Here is a 19,582-nt window from a genome sequence, read left to right on the forward strand (position 1 = left end):
ATGAAAATAATAGAACCTACGTCAGACAATCCTTTTAGAATTAAATGGATGTAAATGCAATGCCTAGAACCTATTAATAAGATACAAATATCATTGTTTTCTCATAATAATAACAAAATCTTACCTTCAGAGACTACTTTAGTGCTTTAACATTCATTTTTTTTTTATCATATCCTCACAATAGCTCTGGGACATAGACAGTACAGGACAAGTTTGATTGTTTCCATAACACAGATTTTTTAAAAAATTAACCAGCTTGGGGGTCCTGCCCCATGGCCAAGTGGTTAAATTCGTGCACTCCACTTGGGTGGCCCAGAGTTTCGCTGGTTTGGATCCTGGGCGCCGACATGGCACAGCTCATCAGGTCTTGTTGAGGCAGCGTCCCACATAGCAGAACCAGAGGCACTCACAACTAGAATATTCAACTATGTGGGGTGGGGGGAGGCGGGTTTGGGGAGGAGGGGGAAGGGAGGGGGAGGAGGGAGAGGAGTGGGAGGAGGAGGAGGAGGAGAAGGAGGAGGATAAGAAGACGAGGAAGGAGAAGGAGAAGGAGAAAAGATTGGCAACAGATGTTAGCACAGGCGCCAATCTTTAAAAAAAGAAATTACACAGTTTGGCCGAAGTCACAGTGGAGCCGTTGGTTAGCACCTGAACCAGGACTCCTAAACTGATACAGTACTAGGACCAGAAGAGAAATGGGATCATCCAGTGGTTCTCAAGGAAGGGCGTTTGGAAATGTGAGGGCATTTTTTATTGTCCCAATGCTTGGAGCTTCTGCTGGCGTCTAATGCCTGGGCCCAGTGCTAAACATTCTTTAAGCACAAGACAGTCCTGGCCCCAGATGCCAATAATTCCCTATTGATAAACACCAGTATTCCTGCCTTCTCAATTTGTATTGAAAAAACAAGAGGCCCAGAGTGGTTAAATGACAGGCTCTCAATGGCTTTCACATGGGTGATGATTAAAAATTATTTGTTGAGTGAGGGATTAAAAAGAGAAATGGAGCCCATTAAGGGAACTTTCTGCTTTCACTCCTCTACATGGTGAATGTGGTACCTGAACACGTTGGCATGGCTGTGGGAGGGGAAAGGCCACTAGGTTCCAGTCTGTGATGCACAGTTGACCATGTGACCAAGAACACTTCCCTCCTTAACCTTGAAGACTCAGGTTCTCCATGGCAGAGCTACGGTCTCCCATCCAGTACCCTGTGGTGCCCCTCACACAGATGTGATGAGGACTAAGAGGAGCTTTCCAAATGCCTCCGAAGGGAGGCACTCACCAAAAGCAATCAGACTTCCCAGACCTATGGCTCTTGCATCCTCATGCTAAACGTGCACAAGAGAACTGGGGGCCCCAGGTGCCTGAGCAGGTGGCCTGGCTGGGTAGGGGTGGTCAGCAGCACTAGGACCCATTGCTGGAGCTACGCCATTGGCTTTGGGTGCACAGTTTACAGCTAGAAGTGGTCTTAAACGGTATCTAATCCAAAAGCAACATATTATAGATGAGGAAAATAATAAAAATGCAACTATCATCTTTTCATTATTTTACTACATGTGGTGCCATGCTAAGCAATTTACACATATTGCCTCATTTGACTCTCACACCGACTCTCTGAGGTACGTGTTTGTATTCCCAATTTACACATGAGGAGAGTATAGAATACCAGTACATTTACTAAAGTCCAAAAGATGAAAGTGGCAGGGGTGGGATTTGAATCAAGGTCCATCAGATTCCACAGCCACTATACTGCCTTCTGGAAGAAGCTGAGCACAGAAGGGGCCTCACCCAAGAGGGCCCCTCTGCCTGGAGAGTCTGGCACTCCTGTTTCAGTGTGTTCTGCCAAGCGGCTCTGGGTCAAGCGTAGATGTCAAGACAGGGCAGCGTGGTGTGAAATTCCCCTGCCTGTCGTCGTTTTGCGGGGAGGTCGCAGAACTTCCCTTATAGCTTTCATTCCTCACCAAAAAGCTGCCATGAGGACGTGATGCGAATATTAAAGCCCTGGGGCTGGAGGACTTGCCTCCCCACCCCCAATCCAGAGCCGCAGGACATCAAAGCGAAAGGAAGCGCGCGCGGAAGGGGGAGGAGGTAAATCTCCCGGGCCCCTGGGCGCTGCGAAGCCCTGCGGCGCCCCCACCCGCGCCCCTCCAGCTGTGGGTCCCGAGCTCGCCGCCGCCGCGCGCTCCTCGCCCCGCCCCCTCGCCCCACCCCTCGCCCCGCCCCTGCTGCTGGCGGCTTTCATGTGGATCAAGGACCGGAAGATGACAAGCCTCCTGACTGATAGATACACGGAGACTTCGCTGGTGATTTATTGGCTTTCTGCACCTGACGAGAACCACTAGGCCTATCTGGGGAGGGAAATATATGGGCTTTCGTGACTCCAAGTGGCAGCCGCAGGGCGAGCATGTGATCTCAAGCTGGGCAGGGAAAGCGGAGCTGTGCACCGGCCTGTGTTTGTAAGCGGGCCTAGGTCATAAAAGCGTCAGCACGCGATATATTTCTTGCGGGGGATCCTCTCTGGGCTCTTGCCAGCGCCTTCGCTCCCATGGCTGGCAGCCCAAGCCGGGTGAGGGTGTCCCCAGACGCCTTACCCTGGGCTTTATTTAGCCGGGTGCCCTGAGTTCGTGATCCCTCCACGCTGCTCCTGAGCGCCTGATGCTGGGATACCGGCTGGCGGTGGCCGCCAAGCGCTCTCGTCCATACCCCAGCCTGGAGTCTCACAATCACGGCTGGCGCTGGGGACTTACGAGCTCAGAGCTGGAGTCAGACCTACATGGGAATTCTGGAGCTATTACTCATTAGATGGGGGCATCTTAAGTAAGTTACTGAATTCCCTTGTATCTACTCCCTCATCTGTAAAATGGGAGTGATACTACTACACATTGACCGTGGTAGGGCAATGATTTATTTAGGAATGAAGTTCCCACCCAGCTCTGAAGGGTGACGTTGTTAGGAAGCAGCTAGGGAAAGAAGCAGGAAGGACAGTGTGGCTGGGCTACAGAAAGTTAGCAGGGGAATGTTGGACGTGAGGCTGGGAGCTCATGGTATGGAGGCTGCCAGCTCCTGCTTCCCAAAACTTGAAAAGGTCCAGGGACAGAGGGGGACAATTGGGACGCAGAAATAAAGTTAGCTTAAGGAAGAGAGAAGCCTGGGCTCACAATCCCAGCTCAAATCAACAGCCAGAAGAATTGCAGAGGAGGTCTGGTGTTGACGTAGCACCGTGTGGTGATGCCGGAAGCTTCTCCAGAACCACCTGCTTGGCACAGTGGTTCCATTTGCGGGGGAGATGGATGAACACAGGAAGGTGAAGCTAAAATCTCTATAACTAGGAGAGGCACAGGGGTCAACACTACCAAGGACATTCCAGGAGCCCAACCCAAGCTGAGGTCTCAACTGGGAGAATCTGTGTTCAAAGGCATCGTCAAGGGCAGCAAGATGAGCAGCCTAGTCAAGTGATCAGACTCTAGGCCTTATATCTTTAAGCTGTGAGTCCTCCACATTCTCAGACAATTCAGGGTGAGGATGGGGGCAAAGAAGAGGACACTGGATTTACCATTCAAGGGTAGGTGGGGAGGGGCTTGAAAAAGAAAGGGGATTAAACTGCATTTGGACCTCAAACTGGTGAAAAAGATTTTATGATGTTGATGAATTCCAGTGCTTCTAACACCAAGCATTCTCTCTTCAGTTAAAGTACAGGCTTGATACTGGGCCCACAATGCTCAAGAAATGTTCGTTGGTTGTTCTTTCGTAGAACTGCATTCTGCCACGATATTTGGAGACGGGCTAACTGAATTTTGTTTGCAACAGTTTTTAAATGTTTAAATTGATAATATGCTTTACTGTTGTCACTCATCTTCTGTTCTTTATTATTATTTTATTGAGGTCAAATTGGCTTGTAACATTGTATAAATTTCAGGTGCACATTATTATATATCAGTTTCTGTCTAGACTGCATTGTGTTCACCACCAATAGTCTAGTTTTTATCCATCACCACACATATGTGCCCCTCTTACCGCTTTTACCCTCCCCCAACCTCTTTCTCCTCTGGTAACCACTAATCTGTTCTCTTTATTAATGTATTTATCTTCTACATGTGAGTGAAATCATACAGTACTTGTCTTTCTCTGTCCGGCTTATTTCACTTAGCGTAATACTCTCAAGGTCCATCTGTGTTGTCGCAAATGGCACAATTTTGTCTTTTTTATGGCTGAGTAGTATTCCATTGTATCATCTTCCTTGTTTTTCATCTCCTGCCTTAGTCTTGGAAAAAATATTTTATGAGTAAATGTTCTGCTGGATGACTTCATATAGGTGTTCCATAAAGAAAGAAGTGGCCAAAGCAGGGAAGCCACAGCAATAAAAGCTATAATATGAAGTAGGTATTCACAAGATGAGTCCATAGCTCTCCCTGCATGACCCAGGTGGTACAGGATGGGGGGGTAGCAGTCTGCTGTTGCTCCCCACATCCAACCTCACTACATATGCATCCACAAGCAGGGCCAACACCAGCCCACAATACCCCTCTGGTGCATATTAAACAAAGAGGCCTTTCCCCAGAGGGCCTAGTACTTTGCTAGGGCCCATGGCTTAGGGATCAGAACACAGGCTGAATTTCATCCCCCAATGATTCCCTCTGCTGAGGGGCCTCATATGTGGCCAACCTGTACAATCATACAGGAGACCTAGCCCTCAAGCTGCCTCTCCGTGAATGGCCTTCCCTGGACTTCCGGGCCTCCCTTGGGCTCATTATGGACACCTGGGGTTCAGAGCCATGGGGCTCCCAGCTCCCTCATTTCTAATCTGTGTGATTTGGGGCTCATCAGTTAGTCTTTCTGAGTTACTTTCCCCTTTGATAAAGTGGGGATAGGATTGCCTCTCTCACAGGGCTTTTGTGAGGGAAATGTGATTCCCACTGAGCAATAATCTGGATATTCGAGGCCCACCCCCTCATGTTTCTGATGACAATTCCATTTTACAAGATTGAGTATTATGAGATCATTCTAAACCTTTGAGCTGGAAGGAGATTTAAGTCAGTAGGGATGATTGGACACAGGTAGTCAGCCCATGCTGACGGCAGGACTTTTCTGCAGGTGCCCAGCAGAGACCTCCCAGGTCCTCCTGCCACAGGCTTCATCACTGCTTCTGCCCACATGTGGCAGGGACAGGCCAGTGGTCCCAACTGAGAGCCTCCAAAGCAAGGCCAGGAGTTTGCTCCTCCCAGATTCCCCAACACTCAACACACCCCATGGGCTTGTCACCAAGCAGGCCCTCAGGAAAGTCTGTAGTTCTGGGCTGGGCTGCAGTGGAGCGTTGTCCACTTTGGCAATTGTCAATATTCCTTCACTGCACTGAAGATCCTACTGTCAGTTTGGAAATTTTCTCAAAAGATTTAGATGGTGCCTCTTCTTGGACTTTCATGAGTTGTGTGAACACAGCAACCTTCCTCATCTTTGTCCAGCCCATTGCTCCTAGACCATGGCCTGTACAGTCCAAGAAGACAATGATCCAAGAGAAAGTGCCAAGGCATACTCAGTTCTGGCAAATTCTTGTATTTAGAGTTCAAACTCTCACTTAACATCTCAACAAGAATAAAAAAAGACCTGGTGCCCAGAGAGGAGTCAAGGGAATGGCTTCATGTGTGATTTGAGGACACAGGCATCTGGGAGGGCGGCCTGGGAGAGTCTTCCTGGACCCAGCTGTGAGGAGCGTCTGGGGCCACATCGTGAGCCTGACTTTCCAAGGCACCAGCTTCCTCCTAAAAGGCAAGGTTATAGAGTAGAATGTTTGAGATGTGGGCTGTCCAATGAGGCTGATTGCGTTAGCCAGACTGAGGGTAACGTGTCCCTGTGCAAGAAACTTAACACCCTGGACCTTCGTTTCATCAGTCCCAGAAGTACCACACAAATATGTGCTTTTACCCAGCTGATAATAAAACTGAGTGTTTACGTAATGCTTAATTTTCCCCCAAGGAGGTTTTTAAATTATCACAATATCTGAAATGTTTGTTCTGTTTGTGTGTGTTTTATGACCTCTATCTGTGGTAAAAATCAATACACAAATACTTTTAAATTCTAAAATAAATGAGTGTAAGTTACCTGATTTTTGTTTGTTCCATAGACGGCCATCTGGAGTCAACACACATTTACTCCAGAGTCTGCCCTTGGTCAGGAACTGAAGAGGTCACAGTTCTGAATTCAGATCAGGCCCCATAAATTCGAGCCTGCAGTCTTCCCCTGGCACACCTTGGCACTTATTTTCTAAACTACATTGTTAAGTCAAAGATTTCAAGGCATTCATCCTTCTTTACTTTCTATCTCAGCTTTTTGATATTTTAGACATTTTCCACCAGGGGGGAGAATAAAAATATTAAAGACAAAACAAAAGAACTTTCTAGTGAGGAGGCCAGTCTGTGGTTTGGGTCTTGAAGAAAAAATCACGAAATCTGAGTGTACTTCCTATTTGAGCATTGATTGTCTACATGGAAATGGCAAATCTTTCATACCAGGGCAAACTTTTTCTGTAAAGGGCCAGATGGGAAATATTTTAGGATTTGTGGGCTATACAGTCTCTGTCTCAATTATGCAACTCTGTTGGTGTAGCAAAAGGCAGCCATAGATGATGCTATAATGAATGGATATGGCTCTGTTCCAATAAAACCATTCACCAAAATAGGCAGCAGGTCAGATTTCGCCCAAGCTATAGTTTGCAGACCCCTGCCTCATGCCATCTGTGCCTCTGAGTATGAAAATGGACATACTAAAATCTTCCCTTAGAGCTGAAGCTAGCTATAACTAAACATCCATCCTAGCTCCTGTTCAACCCCAAGGTTATGTCTCAGGAAGAGGCCTGGGGGTGGGAGGACAAAGAGTGAGACCAAGTCAGGCCAAACTCCTACAATAAGACCAGGGTGGTCCATCTGTCCCCCTCTAGTGCAATGCCTGGCACACAATTGATCCTTCCTTTGTTTTGTGAATAAATAATGATTTAATTAATTGGTTGCTTCCTGGGAATGTGAGTTTGCTGTTTAGTTGACCCAGAGCACCCTCGATCTCCAGCTCAGTCACCGGCTTCAACAGCCTATCCCACGATCAACCTTCTTGCCAAAGTCAGTAGTGAGAGCAGTTATCTGGGGCCATTACCTGATCAATTCAAGAGGCAAACCCAAACTGCTTTGGGAACCAGGGTGTCCCAGACACACTGAATTTCCTGACATTTCTGCAGTTATTCTTTCCCATAATGAGCCTTCTGCCGTCCCTTGGGGCCAGTGGCAGTTGGGGAATCAGTGACTATTTGATGCTGATGGTTTCTAAATGGATGGAGGGTCTGCCTGCATCTGACTATCTTAGAACACCTTGTTCTTGTTGTCCCCACTGGTCAGTCCTGGACTGTTGGTGCCTCAGCCAGGTTTGGAGCTGAGCAGAAAAGGCCACTGAGCAAAAGGAAGAGGTACCTCACTGTCTCCCATGACTCCTCCATCACTTTTGTCTGAAAGGGATGTCTAGCTTGAGGGCTGGTGGGGCAGACAGATTTCCGACTCTGCTCCATACTTCTAATATTACTTGCTGCCATGACTTATCATCTGTGACTTGACATGTTCTCCACACAGAGGCATGTTGTACACATTAAGACATGCTTCCTGCATTAGGAGTCTTTCCTAGATTGAGGATATTTTCCTGGTGCAGAATTGAAGACGGAATTGAGATATTCAGATTGACCCTAATATTTTGGGGTCTAGAGTAGGTTTGGAACATTTTCTTCCCTTTGAGGGTCTACTTCAGTTCTAAAGAGCAGCAGCATTTGTAACGAGGGCTTGATCTGGTCCAGGACATGCTACAAGGAGGGCGTGCTATCCCTGCAGTGGATGACTGTTGCCTCCCTCACCAACCCTGGCCTAAGCCTGCCTTTCTCCTTCCCCTTGCACATGGGGAGAGGCTGTGCGCTGGAGCTCACGGCTCACCTGGAACGCCTCTGGTTGCTGAAGGGCTGGACGGAGCCTCTGAGACAACCTGATGGATCATCTCATAAACAGAGCCCGCAGGAAGGAAAAGAAAATTATGCCAGCAGAATGCACTTATGAGAAATAGATACGTGTGGTGCAGGGAGAAATGCTTTGATATTAAAATTTTTTGTAACTTAAAAAGGCATGAAAAATGATACCGACCACTAACTAATCAACATTCCTCTGAGAATGCAGCTTCAGTTCCTAACCAAAAACACATCCCTGCTATTGTCTTGTCTGGATCCAGATGCAAACATGATTAATTAAGTTTCAGGCGAGGAGTGGGAGGGGGGATGGCCGGGACGGATGGCTTGCTGAGGATCATTTTTATACACAGGCCTGGGGAGAATCCCTAAGGCTGTGTGCCTTCCCCCATGTGGCGGGGATTGCCTTCCATGCACTGACAGCCCAAGGGTGTGTGAGTGAGTTGCACCCAGACCAGAGAGGCTCCAAGGAGAGTTTCTACAGGCAGCAAGGAGAGGCTCTTGGAACGCTCCTTGCACTGCCCAGTGCAGCATGACAGAGTGGCAAGAGAGTATGAGATGTCTTGTCGGGAGACCTGGCTCCGCTCCCCACACTGCTGCCAAGTAGTTTGGGACCTTGAGTAAGCTGCCTCAGTTTCTGCATTTGTAAAATAAAGGGTTGGATTAAATGTTCCTTAAAGTCTCTTCCGTTTCAGACTTTTTAGTGCCTGAGGTCCCTCACTCATAGCAGGTGTTTATAAATTGATTACCAAGGCTGTCAGCAATTGTCACCTTTGGGCAAAGGAACCTGCTGATGGTGGGGCTGTGAAGTGTCCCAGGGGGGCGTCTCAGCTGCAGGTGGCTGAAGTGCAGAGATCTGAGCTGCACATCCGAGACCCAGCCGACCTACCTTCTGATCCGTGCTCCACCACACTCAGCCTGGTGACAAGGAAGGAGACAGCTGATTGCTCTGCACCTCACTGTCCCCATTAGAACACAGAAACACCAGGCCAACTTACCTGAGGTGTCATGAAGCTGAGCAGTGGCACTCTGTTCTGTTCTTATGCTAGCTGGTCAGAGAGGACAGTGATGGTACACAGAGTCGTGCCTTCTCCAGGAGTCTGCTCCCCAGTAGGAGCCCCAGGTCACTGTACACTGTAATTGAGTGGTTAAGGGGGCAGGATCCAGAGTCAGACTGTCTGCATTCAGATCACCTCCCCAGCATCCTAACCATTAGGCAAATTACAAACCTCCTTTAGGTTTTGTTGACCTCATCTGTAAAGTGGGAATAATAGTCATAGAACATACCTCATAAGGTTGTTGTGAATATCAAGTAAGTTAAAATATACAAAATGCTTATATTCATGGCTGGCACATTTGGTAAGTGCTAAATAAATGTTAGTATTATTATTGAGGGCCCCTCTCCAACTTTGGGTGCCCATCAAGTGTCCCTTTCATATGCACTTAGTTGTGTCTTCTCCCAGAAGGGAGTAAATGGAGCTGCCTAAACCTTTAGCTGCACAGAGTAGGCTCATTCATTCATTCAGCAGACATCACTGAGTGCACACAACGTACCAGGCCCTTAGCTGGGTTTTGGGGAGACTATGTTACCTGGAGCTTTCAGCTTGAGGGCGCCCTGGGCTCACCAGAACAGCACACAGCACACGTTTTCCATGCATGGTGAGCAGGAACAAGCTTGTGCATGGGTGAGAGAGTTTTATTAGGCCTGCTGGACCCCACCATGGTGCTGGTGCCAGGTATAACACCAAAAGCTTCCCATCAGACTTTAAGGCCCTGGTGTGGGGATCTGAATCAGAGCCAAGACTAGGGTTTAGTGAGCTATTTTATTGGGGGTTTTACTGCCTCCTTCTAAAGCCAACTGATTCCACTAGTATTTACCCCCTCTTGTTGTCAGCTGAGAATGACCATTTTTTAGGTAACTAGCAACACCCTCTCAAACATTAGAATGATGAACTGCTCAGTTCAAGGTCTATAATTCTCAATTCCAGAGGAAAGAAGATGGCTTTTACATATGCGTTTCGTTCCTGGGAGCATCTATGAAACATGCAGCATTCTCTTACCTAGCTGGGAAATCACTTTAAAAATATCATCTCTAATCCATCTTCATGTTTTCAAGAGTGAGTTGATTATTCCCATTTCCCAGATGGAGCAACTGAGAGCAGAGTCAGGAGTTAGCTTGCCCAGGGACCCAGAGCCACAGAGGGAGTTGGTGGTGGGGCCAAGAATGAGTTCTTATTTCCTGCCTCACAGTCCATGGGAACCTGGGAGTGACCTTTCTGGGCAACGTTAGAAACATGAACATGTGAAATGGAGAATTTAGACTGCAATCCCCTGGACCAGGTCCAGCACTCTAAAGTGAGTGTCCTGCTCCTGTCAAACACATTCTAAGAATTATTTACTGTTCTGAAAGTAATTTAAGGTGAAGCAGATCTTCCATGGAGGTTCCAGGTGAATCCGAGCCCCATGGACAATGACTTTGGATTCATGTTGACAAAGACTTAATCCCTACAATGTATAGGGCACTGCTCTGCTGGATTTTTCACAAGGAACAAGAGGGGGAGGAATTTCTCTTGGAGGAAGCATGCAGATGACTACAGAAATGACACTTTGGTCCCCAGCCTGTGTATGAACCAGCTCTGCATCTGCGTGTCCCAAGCTCCGCCTAACCTCTCAGGAAGCCTGAGGCTGTAATGCTGCCTCCCGTGGCTGCCTGGCCTCCTATCCTCATTCTCTCCCAGGCTGCTCCCACTCTGCTCCAATTTCAAATGGCTCCTCATTTCAGGCTGCTTCTCGGGCTGTGGGACTTGGCCTTAGTGTTTGTGCTGGGTTTCCCTGCTTTCTGTTCTCAAGGCCTTGGGTTTTGACTCACCCCTACAGACACACACACACACACACACACACACACTCCCAGGGATCTGAGCCTTCATTTTCCTCCCTCACACCACACCCCAGCACTGAGTGGCCTGTCTGGGTGCCCAGAACTTGGGCCTGGGGCATGTACAGGGCAGGAGAGGGACCCCCAAGCTCTGAAGTACAGAGTCTTGATATGAGGGCACCCCCTCACTGGCTCAAGACCTCAAGCTGACCTCTTGCTTATCTCTCTGACTTCAGGTCCCCCATTAGCCCTTGAGCGTCCCGGAGCTCGCCTGTGCCCCTCTGGGAGCGGCTGTGTCCTCGGCATGTGCAGGTCTGTGCACAGACTCTGAGCCTCCTAGGTCTTAAGAGAGCCCAGCTCCCTCTCACCAACTAGAGGTAATTAACTTCTCTGGGGCTCTATTTTCTTTTGAGTAAATTAGCAATACCTTCTGTATGTGAGTGTACTGAGACTCCAGCAATATGGTAAAGATCTTCCTACACTCTCTTTAGTACAGAAACGCTGTGTGGTAGGCTCAGTCCCCATTTCATGGATAATAAAACTGGGTGGCTCAGGGACATTGTGTAAAAACTCCATTTATTCAGCTACTAAGTGACTGAATGACAACTGAAAAGACTAGAATGGAAACCCATATCGGTTTGATATGATCTAAGACTGGCATATCATTCAAAAACAAGAATGATATTGTTGCGTTTTCAAAGAATTTATAATTTACTAGAGAGTATGAGAGAAGAACTGGTTGGGTTTCTCAAAAAAAAAAGGAAGAAAAATACCTCTTTGCCATATGTATATATGAAAACTGGCACAAGCTTGCAGACATTCTTTCTAGACATAACTGTATTGGTAGAAGGTGGATTTAAAAGAGGATAGAGGTATGGTAAGTATTTGAAGGATTTTAGTTCCATGGTGGACAGAAGGAAAATATTTACAGATATTGAGAAATGTTTGCTTGCCTTTCCAACGTAGGAGACAGAAAACTCCATAAACAGACTTTGCCTCGGGCGGATGGGAAGGAAGCACCCATGGAGACAGGCAGGATTTACAAGCGTATTGTATTAGTCAGTTCAAGCTGCCATAACAAAATACCATAGACTGGGTTAACAACAGGAATTTATTCTCTCCCAGTTCTGGAGGCGAAAAGTCCGAGATCAAAGTGCTGGCATGGTCAATTTCTCACGAGGACTCTCTTTCTGGCTCGTAGACAACCACCTCCTCACTGTGCCCTTACATAGCAGGGAAAGAGAGAAAGAGAGAGAATAAGCTCTCTGAGGTCTCTTTTTTTATAAGGTCACTAATCGCCACCAACACTCCCCACCCCCACCCTGTGACCTCATCTAAACCTAATTATATCTGAAAGGCCCCATCTCCAAATACCAACACATTGGGGGGCAGAGCTTCAACATATGAATTTCAGAGGACACAATTCAGTTCATAGCAGGCATATAAAATTATTTTGTCAAATATCAGATCAAAGCTAAGTTTCTCTAAGTTTGGATTGCTTAGACTGGAATTAAATGAGTTAGTACAAGGAAAGCGCTCAGAACTGTGCCAGATCCATATATGGACTACATCAGGTTCTGCTATTATTATTGGAATCCTATTTGATATAGCTTTAAACACCAGACATTCACAAGACTATTCTTGTAAATTACCTATTTATGTTGGCATCATTAACAGCTTTTCTTTCAACATCTGTAACCACTTGAGTAATCTTATCAGGATTTGTGGGAAGACAGTTGACTTTTCTCTTCCCACTTTATTTGCACAACCTTCAATAGGAAGATAACTTAGTTGTGTGGAGGATTTGGTGAAACTATATGAGATTTTAATGGTCTTTACAGATACTAAACCACCTTCAGAAATATTACCTGAGGTAATTTTTGTAATCACCTTGAAAGAAAAGTATTATTATGATCCTTGTCCCTAATTTGAAATGAGAAAACCTTGGCTCAAATGGATTAAGTACTCAAGGTCACCTAGCAATGAATAGACAGTGTCTGGACTACACCCAGGTCATCTCACGTCAAGGCCAATGCTCTTCTGCTTAATTCACAGGTACCTTTTTAGAACAAACAAAATTCCTCCTCTTCAGCATTACTGGGACAGCATGAACTTTACTGGAACAAAGATCAACCAGCAGCAGAAGCAGTGACAGCAAACTGAGTTTGGAATAACATGTGTGGTAGTAATGGACATGTTCCCTCACACATAACCTCACGTATATTGTTCACTTGAACCCTAAATAGCTTCCTGTAAGGAAAATACTGAAGAAACTGGGAGCAAAAAGTCTTTGGCTTCAGAAGGAATTATCCAGGCATAAGACAGAAAAAATATGAACGAAGCTGTGAGCAGGCAGCATCCATTTTTCCTGTCTTCCTTCCATCTGCATCCTCCTCCACTTCCAAACCAACAGATGAAGCCCTCTAAGCTGAGTGGAGAGGAGAGTTGAAGAGGAAATAAAAGTATTAGGAACAGCATAGAAGTTGTGCATCCTTCCAATCTGTCCCCTCCTCATAGCCAAATCACAGATGTAAGTGTGTGTGGTAGGGGTACACAAAGGAGCCCCTTTTAAATTTGGAGATCTGAGAATGGATAAGACCTATGTTGCTACCTGCGTGAAGTCCAGAGAGACCCCTAGCCTGACCCATTGTTTTGTATCAACTGTAGAAATGGTGGCATGACATAATGGAGTCAGAGGCTACCCTGAGTTTCCTGCACCCCCGAAGGGATGAGATTGCCACCTGAAAACATCCAAGGCTCTGAATGAGACACAAAAGATATCTGGGACAGAGCAAGCCCCTGGGGCCTTGGGACCAGCACAAGCAAACACCACCTCAGAAGGACGGAGCTCCTGAACAGGACTGCTGACGGTCTGGGAGGATGCAGCTGCATCTCAGAGGGCTGCTGGTGTGCAGGAGGGTATCTTGGGTGGATCTAGGACAGGGTACATCTGAAGCAGCAGGTCCTCAGAGCACCAAGGCAAACCAAGGCTGGCAAAGTGGGCAGTGGGATATAATTAGACCTTCTGTTTTTTGAGCCTTATAAAACTGTTCTGTCTTTTAATAGGGATGAGCAGGCAGTGTAGGCTGAGATGGCTTCATGCCCTGGTGAGCAAATGAGACTATTAAACTTTTGAGATGCATATCCCTTAAAAGATCTGAAAGGCCTGCAGTTCTTTCTTTGCTCATTAAAAGATGTTTGCTCATTAACCTATGTGACTTCAGACTTTGGACAGTGTGGGGATATGGGAGAGGTATGCTGGAAGACTCCTTGTGCTGGGGGAGGAAGGATAGTACAGGCAGAAGAATATCCTTTGCTCTCAAATCTCTGCCCCTCTGTAAACACATAGCCAGCCAGCACTCCTGGTTTCCTGTCAGATGGCTCATGGCATTGGAGGAAGAAAGGATTCTTCATCCGAACAAGGAACAGGAAACAGAAAATTATTGCCCTGATTGAATGAAGCCTCGGGGCTTAGATTTTCATCACATAGCTAACGGTTGGCAGTGGGGGGAAAAGGATTATTCCAAAAGAGATTTTAGGAAGGTGAGGAAACAGAATGGTACTGCTAATCCCTCTGATCCACTGACCGTTTTCCAAACAGGAACCAGGACACTTTCCTCAAGATCTGTAACCATATACTTTGGAAAATTAGAAAGAAAATAAAAAGGCGAATGAAGGGAGGAAGAGGAGAGTGGCAGAAAGAGATGAGGCAGATCCATTTATGAGTGGTTTTTATTCGTACACAAAATTATCTATATCACCAATTCAGGGTACCTTTATGGCTATATCTCTATTAATTTTCCAAAAGCTCATGTATGTTGCATTACCAGGGAGTCCAGAACCTCACTTTTTAATCCTCCTCCAGCATCTCACTCACATCTTCAGATTGTCCCAGAGTTCCAGGAACTTACCCAGTTGCAAGGAGGTTTATAGTTATCTTCCAGAGAGAGAACTGAGCATCCACCACAATCACTGTTGGCCCTGCATGTCTTGATAGTTACTCTTGACTTCTGATGTTGTGATGACCCTACTCAGATCACTATAGTCCTCTGCGCGAAGATTACAACTCTTTTTTTTTTTTTTTTTTTTAGGAAGATTAGCCCTGAGCTAACTACTGCCAGTCCTCCACTTTTTGCTGAGGAAGCCTGGCCCTGAGCTAACATCCGTGCCCATCTTCCTCTACTTTTTTATATGTGGGACGCCTACCACAGTATGGTGTGCCAAGTGGTGCCATGTCCGCACCCGGGATCAGAACCTGCTAACCCTGGGCCACCAAGAAGTGGAACATGTGCACTTAACTGCTGCGTCACTGGGCCAACGGGATTACAACTCTTTTGGACTCACATTTCCTTGCTCAGCCTTCAATCTCCAGAGCATAAACATTGGTGTGTAGGTGGTCGTGCTGGAGGAGCCCCCTGCAGGAAGCTTACTACACTGTGCCCAAACCTACCCTTCCCTACTCTGCTAGATTGCATCATCGGTCCTGATTTTCGACCCCTCCCTACCTACATCCATGTCCTTTGCCATGTATGTTTGGAGTTTCCCCACTAAAGGACAAAGTATATTCCCCTGCCCTCTTAATTTGGATTTGTCCGTGTGACTCGGCTTAGCCAATAGAAAAAGGAGGAAGTGACAGTGTGTCAATTCTAAGTCTAGGCCTTAAGAAACTTTATGTATTTTCACTTGTTGAGCCACCGCAGCCAAGGCCAGCCTAGATTAGCTGAGCTCCAACAGACATATATGTACGTGAGCAAGCCTGTGGGAGATCAGCAGGTCCGTGTAGCTGAGCCCAGCAGAGATCACTAACCCTCAGTTGACTAGCAGACTCCTGAGCTAAAGAGTGCATATTGGTTTTACTACCAATATTTTGTGGTTGTTTGTTATGCAGCCTTAGTGTAGTCATTGTTAACTGACTCATGAACCTCTGTGTTAAGCTCGGGCCGTCAACCTCAATTCTCCATTTCCTCAAGATAATTTCATTTTCAAGGATTTCATAGATCTTTCCTGTCCCTGGCCTTGGTGGCTAGGCTGGTCCATCTCCAGTGGATCACCATAACTTTGATCCTTGGGACAGAGGGTTGAGATCTCAAGCTCTGTTTTCCCAGAAAGCCCCTGGGATCCTTTTGCAAATAATTCCTAGTCCCTTGCTCGGGCTTCCCTTCCTGAGGAGACAGGTAGTTTTATGAAGGTTCGAAAAACAGAGGGTCTAATTATATTCTCCTCCAGGAAAATTCTAACCTGATCAGCCAACTCTTATGTAACTCACAGAGATTCCTCAGGATCTGCCTTTACAGAGCCCTGAAAGCTTCTCTGGCTGGAAAAAAAGTGTCTACAGTACACTGTATTGTTTAAACCTAAGTCTTGGAGTGACATCCTATTATACATATAATTATAGGGCAATAATTTTATGAACTAGTTTTACATTCAAGAGAGCTGAAGCATAGAAAGGTAGATATATTTATCTCTCCACATTCAAACACCTGAGGAAAGACAGCACCTGGATCAGAACTAAAATCTTCAAGTTCTCCATTCAGGTTTCTTGACACTTTAACCATGTTGGGGTGTCTGAGGGAGTCCAATAAATAGCAACCCTCTTTCCTGCCCACATTCTGTACAAATTGACAAATAAAACAAAAGACTGGCAAATTGAGACAAAAATACCCTTTGTTTCTAATAGAGGCCAGGTTGGAGGATGTGGCTGTCTGTTAGCCAAGTATACCTGCCAACATGGATGCCACTGAGGAACAAGACCTCTCCCCTAGCAGAGCAGAACAGAATGCTTTCTCTCTGTGAGCAACTCATTCTTAGAGGAAGAAGGACGGAGCTGAGCTGAACATGCCTGGATGTATCAGTCAGTTAAGATATTCTATCTGTCCCTGGGGAAGTATGAGTAACGGAGAGGAAGAGGCCAGGAGTTACACTAAATGAGCTCCCTTTAACAAATGGAAACATCAAGAGTTAGGCAAAAATATTCCTACAATACACCATATTTATTTAATATCAATCTAAGTTAGGCTTCATTAGAAAAGCCCCAGTCCTATTCCATAAAGCCAGATAGATATGTCTACTCTCTCTACGTTAACAAAGACAATGATAATTTTTCAAGCCTTAAACAAACTGAGGTACTATGAAGTGGAGTGAGGTGGGGTATATACTGAACCATCCTGAAATCATATCACATATTCAAATGTCAGTCCTGCCTCTCTATAAAGTTGACCTGGCTAACCCTGACATAAGGAAAATCCTCTGCATCTCATCAATTTGCTACCTAACAAGAGTTTATCTTAATTCTAATAAAGTTGTCATTTCCCATCCCATCCTCACCTTCAGATGCAGAATGCTCTTCTAGGCCCAGACTGGTTCATCTTCTAGAAAAATCATCTGTTAGAAGTATCTGGATCTTAAATAGGTTGCCATCTTAGCATATTCCTAATACATTACCTATCCCAGCTGCTTATTAGCTCCTTGCAGCCAGTGCACAATGCACAATGCAGGCTTAAAGAATAAGAAGTGATAGATGGATTCTCCTAACCATGGCAGCACAGATTAGCGAATGCCAAAGCCTTTTATAAAGTAGGTGGAGAGCAGGAATGGTTCTCATCATATCCTGTCTCCACCATCTTGATTCATCTACAGTGAAAAAGGAGGAGGGTATGGTGTGGAAATGTGTGTGTGTGTGTATGTGTGTGCACATGTGTGTGTGTTTCAAATTGCATTTTTTGGCTACATCTCCAGCAAGATGATTAAAGAACTTTAGCTCTTTGCAACCAGCTCAGCCAAAAGTTTGACTATGCTTCGCTTTCCCAATATGGTTCTCATTTGCTTTCAACCTCATTCATTTCTTATTTGTCTCTCAGAGAAAAAGGCAGCAAGAAAAATCAACCTTGGGCTTCGTTAATTAAGGCCTACATTCTTGCTGGTATATTTCAAGAAGACAATCGATTCCTTTTGCCCCAGTCTCCCCGGAACTTTATAATGTGGTTCTATGCATTCGTCAGGGCTCCTTGCAGCTTTGAGGCCTCTCCGGGTTTGGTGGTCCTTGAATTCGTTTTCATATGGAATTGTGGACATTGTATTAGTTTATAAAACTAATATTTCTCTGCAGAGCTCCAGCAAGCAACTACTAGAAAAATCTCATAAATCTTCAGTGGGAAGAAGAAAGAAGCAAGGATTTTTTTTTTAAAGATTGGCCTTGAGCTAATATCTGTTGCCAATCTTCCTTTTTTTTCTTCTTCTGCTTACCCCCAAAGCCCCTCACTACATAGTTGTATATTCTAGCTGTAGGTCCTTCTAGTTCTGCTATGTGGGATGCCGCCTCAGCATGGCTTGATGAGCGGTGCTAGGTCCATGCCCAGGATCTGAACCAGCGAAACCCTGGGCCACCAAAGCAGAGAGCGTGAACTTAACCACTCGGCCCTGGGGTGGCCCACAGAAGCAAGGATTTTTATCTGACTTTGTGATTTTTATGATTAACAAAAAGAAAAAGGTAAGCACTAGATCTCTCCCCTGACCCCCATCAAACATTCTCGTTCTGATTCCTTGTTTACTTGGTATGTGAGGTCCTGACTCATCTTAAGGTCAGTCTCATTTTTCATGATAAACAAAAGTAAAAGCAGGGAACTTCAGGGTTATTTTCCAGAATGTGGAACCAGACAGAGTCAGGAAGAGAAGCCATATGTCTGCCTTCTCAAATCTCTTTTCCTCTTTACATTTATGCCTTCTGGAAAGAAGACTGAATTTTACCGAAGCCTCTTTTGTCATTTCCACTGAAATGGAAATTTCAGGCTGGATTCCTTAGGCAAAAATTGATCCTTAAAGATAGTTCACCATCTATTTATTCAACGGATGCTATTCTTCTCAAGGCAGTGGTGTGAGGGTTGTAGAGATTCAGAGATGAACTCACAACCCATAAATAAGGAGTCCACACACAGGACAGATATGGAACAGAAAAAAAGAGAAGCAGAAAGGGATGAGGAGGGGAGTTAAGCATGCCCCCTTATGTTGTTGATCTCGCTGTCCTCGGTTTAGTTGACTCTTTCTTCATACATCATCACAATTCTGACCTACTTCTCTAGCACTGCAGCCAGATGAAGCATGGTTAGGGTGAACAGCAAGAGTGGAAACAGCCTGAGTGAATTAAAAGAGGAAGTAGAAGCAGTGATTACAGACATCTCTTTTTTTAAAAAAATCTTTGAAAATAGAATTAAGGAAGACTTTGAGTGTATAAAAGGTTAAGTTCTCAGTTACCTGATTATTTTGATGCCATAGAATAGTTGCTTCCCTCTAGTTCTATAGATCTTCAGTTTTCTAGAACAACAACAGCTAATGTTGCTTGCGCTCCAACTCAGTGCCAGGCACTCTTGTAATCTTGTACACACATTTTTTAAATTTATTTAATCCTTATAACCACTTAGAGTACCTACTGTTGTTAAAGCCATTCCACAGAAGAGGAAACTGACGCACGGAGATGTTCAGCAATTTGACCAAGACAGTATGGGCCAGTAAGAGGTGGAGGCAGAATTCAAATACAGCTGGACTGGCTCTAAGCCCAAGCTCACACCCTCATGTTACCCTGTTCGTAGACTCAGTTCTGTGGTAGCACCAGCTTTGGAAACTATGGGGCTCTTTCTTCCAACGTCTGCCTCCTTTCTTCCAATGTCTGCCTCACTGGGCACCACTCAATTTCAGTTGCTGCAGCAATGGAGGGCAGAGGAATCAGGAAGCTC

The 19,582-nt window shown here is 45.7% G+C and overlaps 2 long non-coding RNA genes across 3 annotated transcripts in view; one reads left to right on the forward strand and one right to left on the reverse strand.

The window, feature by feature from the left end:
- The window catches only part of LOC124229907 (uncharacterized), a 38,263-nt gene extending 23,376 nt beyond the window's left edge, over nucleotides 1-14,887 (forward strand). The window contains exon 3 of the long non-coding RNA XR_006886016.1: nucleotides 12,912-14,887. This is a non-coding gene — a long non-coding RNA (uncharacterized LOC124229907). The remainder of the gene's footprint in view (nucleotides 1-12,911) is intronic.
- LOC124229908 (uncharacterized) overlaps nucleotides 4,199-19,582 on the reverse strand; it is an 84,581-nt gene continuing 69,197 nt past the window's right edge. For both annotated transcript variants that reach the window (XR_006886018.1, XR_006886017.1), the window contains exons 2-3: nucleotides 8,980-9,115; nucleotides 4,199-5,753 (exon numbers count right to left, since the gene is read on the reverse strand). This is a non-coding gene — a long non-coding RNA (uncharacterized LOC124229908). The remainder of the gene's footprint in view (nucleotides 5,754-8,979; nucleotides 9,116-19,582) is intronic.

This window comes from Equus quagga, chromosome 18 (genome assembly GCF_021613505.1).
Source record: "Equus quagga isolate Etosha38 chromosome 18, UCLA_HA_Equagga_1.0, whole genome shotgun sequence".
Taxonomy (NCBI): domain Eukaryota; kingdom Metazoa; phylum Chordata; class Mammalia; order Perissodactyla; family Equidae; genus Equus; species Equus quagga.